At 39.9% G+C, this 12,638-nt stretch overlaps 1 protein-coding gene across 1 annotated transcript in view; it reads left to right on the top strand.

The window, feature by feature from the left end:
• The first annotated feature begins 12,503 nt into the window (after positions 1-12,503).
• Positions 12,504-12,638, top strand: part of IL1RAPL2 (interleukin 1 receptor accessory protein like 2) — an 892,733-nt gene continuing 892,598 nt past the window's right edge. Inside the window, exon 1 of the mRNA XM_087813552.1 lies at positions 12,504-12,587. The gene's annotated coding sequence lies outside the window, so the exon portion shown is untranslated. The remainder of the gene's footprint in view (positions 12,588-12,638) is intronic.

Below are 12,638 nucleotides of genomic sequence, written 5' to 3'. Positions count from 1 at the left end.
ATTGATTTCAGGGAGAGGAAGGGAGAGAGAGAGAAACATCAATGATGAGAGAGAGTCATTGATCGGCTGCCTCCTGCATGCCCCCCACAGGGGATGGAACCCACAGCCAGGGCTTGTGCCCTGACTGGGAGTTGAACCCTGACCTCCTGGTTCATAGGTCAACTGAGCCATGCCGGCTGGGTACATTGACCATTTTTGGTAAAGATTTTCCTATCTGGGTACTGAATTGAGTGGAGGAACTTCAGTGGCATGGCAATTGGTACTGCAGAGAGGGGTTAAATAGGACCTTTGTCTCATCTTTACATTTCTGTGTCAGCCTAGGAAAACACCAGAAAGACATAACTGTAACCTTGTTAGGGGCTGGATCCATAGCTTCCATCACACCACCAATTCCTGGTCCTCATCCTTGCCTGTTCTTCACACCTAACTAGGCAAAAAGTGAGAGTTCTGTGCTCACTGAGGCCTTAGGGGATAGGAGCAAAGTGTACAGGTGAATTGGAGCAAACAGGGACAGAGAGGCAGGCCCTTAGTGCAGTGTTATCAAATAATGAGTTAAATAAGAAAAATCTATAAAATAAAAAACCTGCAAAAACCAAAATCTAAAATACTTGGATATCTAAGTTTTTTTAACCAATGAAAACATTTTTTTTTTTTTTTTTTTACTCAGTAAGCTTTTATTTCCCCTGGGAATTGTAGGCATGATATATTTTATTTTATTTTTAAGTTTCTTTATCTTTATTGTTGAGAATATTACAGATGTCCCCTTTTTATCCCCACTGATCCCCTCCACCCCACATCCATCCCACCCCCAGGCTTTCCCCATACCAATGTCTGTGTCCATGGGTTATGCTTATAAACATATAAGTTCTTTGATTAATCTCTCCCCACTTACACCCACCTCCCCGCCTTCCCTCTGAGATCCCTCAGTCTGTTCTATGTTTCTATGTCTCTGGATCCACTTTGTTCATCAGTTTATTTTGTTTATTATATTCCACATATAAGTGAGATCATGTGGTACTTGTCTTTCTCTGACTGGCTTATTTCACTTAGCACAATACTTTCTAGTTCCCTCCATGCTGTTCCAAAGGATAAAAGATCCTCCCTCTTTACAGCTGCATAGTATTCCATGGTGTAAATGTCCCACAGCTTTTTTATCCACTCATCTACTGATGGGCACTTGGGCTGTTTCCAGATCTTAGCTATTGTAAATTGCGCTGCTATGAACATAGGGGTTCATAAGTTCTTCGTGATTGGTGTTTCAATGGTAACATTTTTGAGAATTCATTCCTTAATCTGTCATTGCATAAATGCTCAATTTCCCTGGAAGTATGTTATCATCTGATCTATACTCTACAACATTGACATTTCTCTTTTCATTCACTCTCAAGCATATTCTGAGTAAAGACTGTCAACTGTGTCATATTAGCAGTGGCTGTGAAATGGACTATTTTCCACCAGGGGCTAAGATGAGAGCAGAATATGGAAAATAAAATTAGTTTTAAAAATTCAATTTGCGGTAGATACGTCTGAATAATTTATCTGTCCTTACTTTATAACACAATAATTAAGGTACCATTGATTTATTATAAAAAGTAAAAGTATGTTTAATGATACCACTTTATCTGTGCATTTAAAATTAAAATATAAATCAAGGGTATCATTAAAAATAATTTCACCTTACTATATATTTCAAAGTCCATGGGTTATTTTATTCCAATGTTCCTAATCCCTTAATTCAGCTAAAAAAAGATGACTCTAAGAAGTGACATGATAAATAATTTAAAACATAACACTTTTATGCTGTAATTCTGACAAGAGAAGTGAAAGATGATCTAAAGTGCCAGAGGTTCTAAATTGCTGAAGAGGTTCTAAATTGCTGAAAAGGTATTAGAATTATTTTGGGAAGTTTTGGCATATGAAAGAGAATGTTCTGTTATTGACCCTTTCTGATTGAAAGATTTAGAAAATTCAAACTTGATAATGGCTTTGTTAATCTGGAGTGGATTCATAGGTTCTAGTTTTGTGTCTAGAGCTTGTGACCATGACAAGGAGGAACAAATTTGAGCACTGGTCATCACATAAGGAAAATGACTCAGAGAACTTGAGAATGGCTAACAGTAATGATTCATGATGGAATGGCAATACTAAGAAGAGGAGAGAAAAAAATCAAGATCCAAATTCATTCTTCCTTCTATAAAGAATGTATTTTATGTTAACCCAGCATTTTTACTAAAGATGTCCCATTATTATTTTTAGCTTATTAATGATCCTATAATAGTAGCTGGTTGGTATTTATCTCCAAGGCATTCTAAATGCTTTGCAGGCACTTTTATTATTCTGTACCATATTCTTGTCAGGTGACAAAATTCTCTACCCCCTCCTCCCAAGGCAATTTAGAGAGAGAAAAACAGGGATACCAAACAAGGAACAGATGAATAGCAGAACCAGGATTTTAAAAACAATAACAATAACAGCAACAGAAAAATTTCTCAGGTTTTCTCATCCCTATCCTAGTATGTTCTGCGCAGAGCTTTGTTCTCTTGCTTTAATGTGTATGATCTAAAATAACCTGCAAGCAGTGGAAGTGCAACAAAATGAAATTTTAGTTTTTGTAAGTTAATTAGTGATGTTTTTGACAAGTGTGAGTTTTCTTTGGTACCTTCATGGGAAATAAACAACACCTACCCAGATTCCTAAGATGATGTCTTATAAGAAGTGGAGATTCATATTGTGGGAGTATGGTGCTTGTTGTTGGGGGCAGTTGTTATTGGAGGCTTTCAATAGATCATGACATTTTTAAGTTAAGCAGCTTTCCCAAAGTGAGCACTTTTAGAGAGAAGTTTGTTATGGACTGCATGCTTGTGTTCCCCCACAAACTCACATGTTGAAATCTGAACTTCAAATGTGATGGTATTAGGAGGTAGGGCCTTTGGGAGGTAATGAGGTCATAAGGGTAAAACCTATAATATAAGATTCGTGTCTTTATTGAAGAGACAACAGAGAGCATGCTTCCTCTCTGTCCCTCTCTACCATGTGAGGATACAAGGTGACTAGGAAAAAGGCCATCACTCAGAATCTGACCATGCTGGCACCCTGATCTCAGATTTCCAGGCTCCAGAATTGTGAGAGATGCATGTTTGTTGTTCAAACTACCCAGTCTATGGTATTTTTTAAATTATAGCAGCCTAATTGACTAAGATAGGTTTTGAAATTTTATTAAAAGGTCTTTGTCTTTAAGTTTTGAGCAGATTACAAAGCCATCTGTTCATGACATACAGTGATAAAGATACTCCTTTGTTTGTTCTTGCTCTGTAACAATACTTTCTAGTAAAAAGTAATTTTTCTTGTACTAAAATATCAGCTCTTTGGCTATGGCTAAGGAAAATGATGTTCTGGTTAATCCAGCATCTTGGTTAATAAAAAGTTATCGTGCATATGCCAGTTTTCAAATACTGAAACAGCAAAAGTATATACTTGTCAGTAAACTGATATTGAGGACACTTAAATTTTTCTCTGATGATCTAGAATACATGATGTTGCCATTACATATTAATAAAAAGAACAATTTTCCTTGTGCCACAAATAAGCTGAAGTGGCAGTTGAGAGTTTCAATTGCTGGAACACTGTATAAGGATGTTTATCTAGAAACGCACAGCAATAATTAATTGCCTTATGGAATTCTCTTTTTTTTAAAGACTGGCCCTAGATTCTTAGTGCTTTAGAAGTATTCATGTCAAAACCAGAAACCTTAACCTACAGCATTGCTATTTGAATTACAAGTGTAATTTAATGTATCTTTATAGAGACAGTATTGGCTCCTGATGTAGCAAAACCATTTTCCTAAGTGTCAGAGGTACTTCTTTAAGCTCTGTATTTCTGCTTTTTTGTCCTATGAGTGAGATTTTTTTTATTATAATGCAGAGGATTTTCTTCTTTTAGTGATAAAAGCCCAGACTACAATCAATTGATTTAGAAGGCCATTTATAACTGACTTTACCTTTCTGGCAAATGTGCTGATGCTTAGTGATATCTGACTTTCCTTTGACAAGGGGTTTTTTGGTGATTATAAAAATAAATAAATATTGACTTCCTTTCTTTGATGGTGACAGAGGTTTTGCAGTCTGAGGCTTATTTTTTTTTTTTTTTTCTTGCTCTCTTCAGAAACCCAAGCTTATGAAAGAGTTACTTGCTTCTCTAAGGAATAAACCAAAGGTAAGGAGATTTCAGTGAGATGTAAGGAGAAATTTCCTGACAATGTAGTAAAACATGGGAACTAGTTTTGTCAAAGAAAGCTGTGAAGTATTATACAGAGATATCCTCCCACCAGAAGTTTCTCAAGGCTTGAGATGGGAGAGCTAGTTCAATGGTTATCCCTGGCCTGTACCCACCTTCTGATGCTTGACTTGGCTGCTGAACCATATCAAGTCAGTAAGGAGATGGAGATAAAGCAAAGAGGAAGATGAAGAAAAGGTGACATATACTACCTACTTATGACTGGGTTTTGAAAGCTAGTACCTATGAAACTGTCTTTCCTATTGACATTTGAGGCCCTCCATAACTTGGCTTTAACCCATTGTTTCAGATTATTTCCAGGCACGCTGGGCCATAAACCACATTGGATGGTCCCCTTTTCTCATAAAATGCACCACAAAGTTCTCATAGACATAGTTGCTAATGCTTAGATTCTGTGGTCCTTCTGCAATTTCATTGAAATTGAATCTTACCACTTTTTCCCTCATTCACTTAGTCCCAGCTGCACTGGTCTCTACTGTCCTTTGCTGGGCATGCTCCAGGATGTTTGCACTTCTTATTCCTTTTTTCTAGAACACTCTGTCCAGATATAAGGTGGGCTTTTCCCTTATCTCCTTTAAGATGCTCCTTAGATCTTGATTTTCTGTGAGGCCTTCCTTGAACACCCTATTTCAATTAACAATCTTCCTGGCCCTCTCCATATCACCTGTCCTGCTTTACTTTTTTATAGCACCATTCTCTGCTGTACTATATCACTTACTTATATACTATATATATTCTCTACTCACCCCCCCCCCACTTCCTTAACATCAGAATTTAAATTTATTCAGGCAGCTATTTATATCTGTGTTGTTCACTGCTTTATTTTCAGCACCAAGAAACAGTGCCTAGCATATAGTGAGCTCTTAATAAATATTAACTGAACAAATAAATGCATTGATGCTATGCCATCTGCCTGTAATCCCCCATCTTTATATCCACCTATCTTTTAAACCACATTCAGATGCAACCTCTATCATGAAGTTTTCCCTGATTCCTCCCAACATTATTTTTTCCCTCCTCTGACTTCCTACAATTTCTCCTGTTTGACATAAACTTACTGTATTCTCACCTGTGCCATTGTGACCTGTGACTTTTCTTCTTCCGTCTGGTAAATAATTTCTTTCTGAGGGTAGAATTTGTATTTTGTCCATACCCCTTTCACAAAAGTCTTAACTTTAAAAACTGATTTAAGAGTTCCACCTCTGAGATGGCAGCGTGAGGAACTCCACATATTTGCTTCCTGGTGAAACAAGCAAAACTGATGAAAGCTAAAAATAGATAAATAAATATGGAAATTGTCCTAAGGGCATACAACAAATAAATATTTATTCAAGAAAACCTATTAAAACTCAATAAAAAGAGCTAGGGTTTATGGCACTTGATCTGTGGCTGCTCCTTCCCAACCCTAACCCAGATCAGATTGAAGGAAGTTCCACTCCATGTGTGTGGCCAAGAAGATGGGGCTTCCTCTCTCCTCAGCTTCCAATCAAGTTATATGGTATCTTACTGGAAGGGGCAGGCCACCAACATTTCTTATCTGATCCAACTTGAATTTGAAAATGCAAAATTTCTTTTGAGTGTGGCTGAGAGATTGAACGCTCTTTTCCTTCACTCAGCCCCCACTCACAGGATGTGAAGCTCTGCCCAAGGCATAGCAGGATGAAAATACTGGGGCCCTGACCACACTCACAGTAACTCACTTGGAGGGCAGAGGGTCATATCAGAAAAAACAAACCAAGAAGATGAGAGGCTACTGCCCCTGAGTGAAGTAGTGGCTCAGAGGCTTTGCTCAGGTGGAGAGATAGTCCACAAGATCATAAAGTTGAAGCTTTCCTGAAATGAACTGGGTTATTTGAAAGAGAATGAGAGGGAAGTTCAAGCCTAAGGACACTGTTGAAAACAGTGGAGATATTGGTGGTAAGCAAATAAGAGGAGGCTAGTAGATCCTCTTAGTTAAGAAGAATAGGGTAAATGATAGGGTAGCTGGTTCACTAGAGAGAAACAGGGAAAGAGAACACTAGGAAGAGCCCCCCTGGGGTCAGAGAGACCCTCAAAGACTGGCCCCCAAAATCAGACTGTGGAGCAGTATGTTCAGGGCATTGCTGAAACAATAGAGAAATCAACCAAATTAGTGCAGCATAACAGCTGGGTGTGATACCAAATGAGGCACACAGCCTAACAGAGAGGTCAGGGAAAGAAACTATTAAAGAGAGCCCTGCTAAACCACAGTAATCTAAGGATGATTGCATGCATGGCCAAGGATTTGTCCTCTGAGAAATGACACCAAAGGCTTTACATGTGGCGAAAATAGATTTCACTAATATAGTATAGCCAAGTTACTAAACATACAAGCAAGAAAAATAAAACAAAACAAGCCCCAGAGAGTGGGAAGGGAAACCAATGTCCAGAATTGCTACAATATATTATGTAAAATCTCCAGTTCTAACCCAAAATTATAAGATATGCAAAAACAAACAAACAGAAAAAGAAAAGCATAACCCATATGCAGGAAGGAGGAAAAACAACAACTAAGCAACAGAAACTGCCTGTGAGAGGGCTAAGATATCAGATTTAACAGATAAGGCCTTTAAAGCAGTCGTTATAAATATGTTTAAATAACTAAAGTAAACTATACTTAAAGAAGTAAAACAAATTATGATAAAAATATAATAAAATAGAGAATATCAACCAAGAGAATTAAAAAAAAAGAGAGCCAAGTGAAATTCTGGAGTTGAAAAGTACAATAATGAAAATGAAAATAATTTGTTAGAGAAGCCCAAAAATTTGAACTGGTCAAAGAAAAACAATAAACTTAAAGATAGATTGTTAGATATTGTGCAATCTGAAGAACAGAGGAAAAAAATTAAAAAAATGAATAGGGTCTTGGTGAAATTTGGGATGCCATTAAAGCACACCAAATTATGCATAATGGGAATGCCTGAAGGAGAAGAGAAAAGAGAGTAGAAAAAATGTAGAAATAACGGCTGAAAACTTCCCTCATTTAATGAAAATCATATCCAAGAAGGCCAATGAAGTATTAAAAAAGATAAACACCAAGAAATCCGCATACAAACACATCATAGTGAAAATTCTGAAAGGCAAAGAAAAATAGTAAAAGCAGCAAGAGAGAAATGACTAGTCATATAGGAGAGAAACCCAATAAACAGATGATTTCTCTCAGATACAGTAGGGACCAGAAGGCAGTGGGATGACATATTCAAAGTGCTGAAAGGAAAAACAAACTATCAATAAAGAATCCATATCTAGCAAGACTACCTTTCAAAAGTTAAAGCAAAATAAAAACATCAGATGGCCCAGTTGGGCATGGCTCAGCGGTTGAGCATTGACCTAGGATCCAGGAGATCATGGTTTGATCCCCAGTCAGGGGCATGCAGGAGGCAGCCAATCAATGACAGCTGCCTCATCATTGATGTTTCTATCTGTCTCCTCTCCCTTCCTCTCTCTCAAATCAATAAAGATATATTTAAAAAAAACAAAAAACAAACAAATATCAGATGAACTAAAAATGAGGGAATTTGTTGCAAGGAGGCTCATTTTATAAGAAATACTAATTGAGGTTCTTCAGCATAAAAGCAAGTGTCCCTGTAAAGTAATTTCAATCCAAGTGAAAATCAAACAGCACCAGTAGAGTTAATTATAATTCTAAAAGACAATGTAAATAAATATTTATTTTCCTTTATTCTCCTAACTGATTTAAAAAGCAACTGTATAAAACACTTGTGTTGCTGGACTTATAATATAAAGAAATGTAATATATTTGACAATAATGGCACAAATGAGGTAGGTGGGATCAGTGTTACATTATAGGGGTGGGGAACCTTTTTTCTACCAAGAGCCATTTGGATATTTATAACATCATTTGCAGGTCATACAGAATTATCAACTTAAAAATTAGCTATGAAAAAAACTCCTAGATTTATTGAATTTTGAGTCCTGCCTATGGTTGCCTTGGCAGGGCCAGACCAAGTGATTTCACGGGCCATATATGGCCGGCAGGCCAGATGTTCCCCACTCCTGCATTAGAGTAAGTATATACATATAGTTGCTTTTCTTTCTTCTCTCAGCTTTTTAAAAAGATATAAAATTATATAAAGTAATTATAACAATGCATTCTTGGGTTTGTAACATATATGAATGTATTATGTATAATAATAATAGTACAAAATGGAAGAGAGAACACAGCTATATAAAAGTAACATTTCTATTTCTCACTGGGATTAAGTTAATATAAATCTGAAGAAGAAAGTATGTATAGATGTTCTATAGTTCATTCAATCCATGTCCTAGTGATAGATAATTATGTTGTTTGTGATTAAAACAAATACTTGTTAGGTAGAAAATAATAGATGCACAGTGAAATTTATACATGTAAACAGAATTGCATTAGTTTCTTATTGATGCAATAATGCATTGTAACAAAAATACTCATAAGGTATCACTGTCATACAACAATAAACATTTATGTTTCTTGTTTACAAGTTTGTAAGTCCAATTGGGTTTAGCTAATCTCATTTCATTTGGGTGTTCCTGGGCTTGGCGATGCTTTGGACTTAAGGTTTGCTTCATCAATTCCCCTTAGACTAGGAGCTACCCAGGACTTTTTGCTTCACTAAATGGTTATCAGCTCTTCTCACCATTAAACAATAAGCATATATTGAGTGCTTATAAGTTGCTAAAATCTGTAAACTCCTGTTCTTAATATTATTAGGAAGATGATGATACTGACTGTACCTTAGTGGAACATGGGAATTGATTTGTTTCTTCAGCAGTAGTGATTTAGTTGTATTAAACTATACCCACACTCTCACCTATTTCTTCATATAACCAAGGGCATTTGCAAAAAAGGTATTGGTTGGTAGCAATGCTGACTGTAATTGATATATAATACATAGTTATGAAAGAGATTGGGATGAACTGGCCTAAACAGATATGACTCTGGCCTTGTTCTTTGGTGCTCATCACATGATAATGGTGACACTAGATCCTCATTATTAGCCTTGGGTGATTATACTCACTGCCCTTTTTCCTTTCTTGGGTTAGGCAGCATTGAAAGATGTTCTTGAAGATGTTTCTCAACTGTTCTGGGAGTGGGGCCAAAGATTCTGCATTTTCTAGCAAGCTCCCAGGTGATGCCCCAATAATGCTAGTCCATGAATAACACTGTGAGGAGCAAGTCCCTAGACCATAAAGTCTCACTAAATCATTGCAGAGAGGTCACTGGTTCCTCCCCCATTTTCTTGGCATCTTGTTTCTTTCTGGACTCTTTGTGATTATTTCATTTAACCATAAGCCAGAGCATTAGGATTGGCCAAACAAGCAGCCCTATTTGATGGGTACCAAGAGGCCTTTTCCTATCCAAAGAAAATCCAATGATCTGCCATGGTACCTTAAATTCCCAATTCTGGAAAGTGTTCTTAAAGTCTCTGGAAGGGGGATGTTACCCAAGAGAGTGAGGTTAGTCAGACTTGTTAGGCATTAATCAGCCTGGAACACCAACCATTATCATCATCAGAGAAAGTACTGAAAAAATGGTAGGTACATAGAAGAGTAAGTTTTGGTGGAGTGGGTGGTACAAAACTTGGATTCATAGAGGCACTGGGTGCTAGAGTGAAGTTGGGTCAAATTGAGTATCCAGAAGTGATGAAAGCAGGAATCAACAGGGTAGGAAGTGAAATTTTTTTGTTATATTTTGTTTTTAATGTGTTTACTTGATTTGCCTAGGGTTATTATTGGCTGTTATCTTCACACTGGCTGCTGGCTTCTCAGTACCCTAATGCAAATGAGGGGCCTCCTGGTTTGATCAAATGACCTTACCCATGACAACCTGAGCTGCTTAGCTTAGACCCAGGGCCTTGGGGTTTGGCATTATGCTAAATGCTTAGACTAAAGTGCCAGGCACCCAAACTGGAAGGTGAGACGTGAGGAGGTGGTGTTCTTTCACTCGTGTTGCTGCAATGGAAGCACATGACACAGAGGACCAGAAAGTTATTATACGTGGAAGTGCTCAGCTGGAAGTGATGAGGGCTACACAGGGCAAGCAGAGGGAAGTTTACATGAACTCTATAGCAAAGAGTAAGGTAAAATTGACTGTCTAGTCTCCATTGGAAGAATGGGCTTTTATTTGAAAAGAATAGCTATTACAAACCAAGCAGAAACTGCAGGATATATTCCCTATTTCACAAGTACAGCCCATCCCTCTCCCTTCTCCCCCTGCATATAAGCAACAAAAACCTGGGAGGATAAGTTGAGCTTTGATGGGTGAGATGGTCCACCAGAGGAAAAAATGTATAAACTTGGCATGAGAGGTCAGGGAGGGATAATGATTTTAATTGTGCATAAACCGAGGCCTTGAAAGTCAAGTGGATGCTGAACCAAGGTTAAGTGGCTGAGGAAGTAGATGGGAAGTAGTGGGTGTGCACTACATAATTCGCACTGAGTGCCCAGTTGCTCTCTCTCTCTCTCTCTCTCTCTCTCTCTCTCTCTCTCTCTCTCTCTAGCTTGCTGGCCCTTTGTAGGCAATGCAGAGAGATGAAGAAGCCCTGGGAGAACAGCTGGAGAAAGACAAATTAATCGGAGTCCAGCACAGTAGCAAGTGCTGGAGCACAACGCTCAGCTGACCCGGTAAATGAGTAATCCTGTAAATTTATTAATATGCAAGGTGCGTGTGAGTGGAGTGGAATGCTCTGGGAGATACTTGGCGTGGAAACGGGACTGCTCATTTTCTGCAATCCAAACCCTATCAGTTCCTAAGTCATATAGTCCCTCTCAACTACACTCTTAGAAAAAGGAGCTCCCAGGGCATGACCTTGGGGAGCAGATGGTCAGGAGCATCACTGGCGAGCCTCAGGCACTAGGCATGAACAACCAAGGTCTGGGTTCAATCTCTGAGCCCATACTGGGGTCCCAGGACCCTCTCTACTCACCCTATGATTGGCAGGGCTGGAGAACTGAGATTTAAGGATCTGTAACTTGGGAGTAGTGGAAGAGCGGAGTTTTCTGGTACTGGGAAGTTAGCATTATGCATTAAGTTCTGGCCTTGGGGGAACCAAGCAGGTGAACTCTTGGCTGAACTAGAGGCCTGCTCAGTACGTAGAATTGGGGATCAGGTTAGCTGAAAAACTTTGCTTAGTGGCTTTCCAAGTCTGTACTCAGTTCGGAGCTCGCCCTAACTCTGTAGGCAGCCTACTCTGGTACGGACGCTAGACGGCGCTGCCGGGACGCACTTTCCTTCTCCCGGGAAGGTAGGAGAGAAGCGCTTTTTTTTTTTTTTTAATCCAGGAGATGGGGGACTCAGGGTTGGCAGTCTTTTCCACTCTCCCTCCCCCTCTCTCACTCCCAAACCCAAGGGGTGTGGAAGAGGAGGAGGAACAGCAACCCTTTTTCGCGACGCGTCAGAGCGGTTCTCTCTGATCCCCACATCCTCTCGAGTGCAATCATTCAGCCCGGAGGCACCAAACTGTTAGCAACGGAGACGCAGCTGTAGGTGATTTCCACTACCCTCCTACTCCCACTCTAGGAATATTTTGAAGGCGAAAGCAGTGGTGGCTGGATGTGAAGCTTGCTTGGAGTGCACTTTCCGGGAGCCGCTCCCTTTTCGGAGACCTAGGCTTTTGCGCACTGACTAGAGAGGGTTCCCTGGAAGGGCTGGAGCAGCGAATAGGCAGGAAAGGCGGACAGGCATAGTTCTCACCTGCCGCCTGAGCTGCCGTCAGGGCGAGAGGGCTGTTGCCACAGGCAGAGTTGCCTGCTATTTATTTGGCCAAGGCAAGTTGTGACTGGAGTAAGGCTGCTCCGAATTAAAGTCGCAAAGAAGAAAGAGGTTAGAAGGCAGGCGACTTAGGAGAGTCTGGTCACGGAGCCAAGAGGCGGCACTTGCCATTCTAGCGAAGGGGCCAAGTAATTTAGGAACCTTCTTTAAGCTCTGCCTGTCCAGCTCCCCCTAAACTCCGCAGGAGCTCTGCTCAACTCTAGAAATCTTCTCTTGGCGGAGAGAAGTTTCCTATCATCTTCTTTGGCTAGGACAGGGAGTGGAGAAAACGGACGGGGCTGCTGTGGTCGCCGTTGTGGAAGACGCGGTCTTCCCTCCTTCTCCTCCTCCTCCAGCCGCGCTTGTCTTTGGGCAACCTCTATTGCCGTCCGGAAAGCTCGAGATTGCGCTCTCTGGTACCCGACTCGCCATTTCGCCCTGGACCACGAGACCCAGCGCCCCAGACATGGAACTGCACGCGTGAGTCCTGCTGGACGTCGCCAGCTGTTTTGCAAGACTCAGACAGGTAATGCCCGGACAGTTGGCTGACAAGGACCAAGGTAAAACGTGCTAGATT

Source organism: Miniopterus natalensis, chromosome X (assembly GCF_054644295.1).
Source record: "Miniopterus natalensis isolate mMinNat1 chromosome X, mMinNat1.hap1, whole genome shotgun sequence".
NCBI lineage: Eukaryota > Metazoa > Chordata > Mammalia > Chiroptera > Miniopteridae > Miniopterus > Miniopterus natalensis.
Note: the sequence above shows the minus strand (reverse complement) of the source record. Positions and strands in the feature narration are given on the sequence as shown.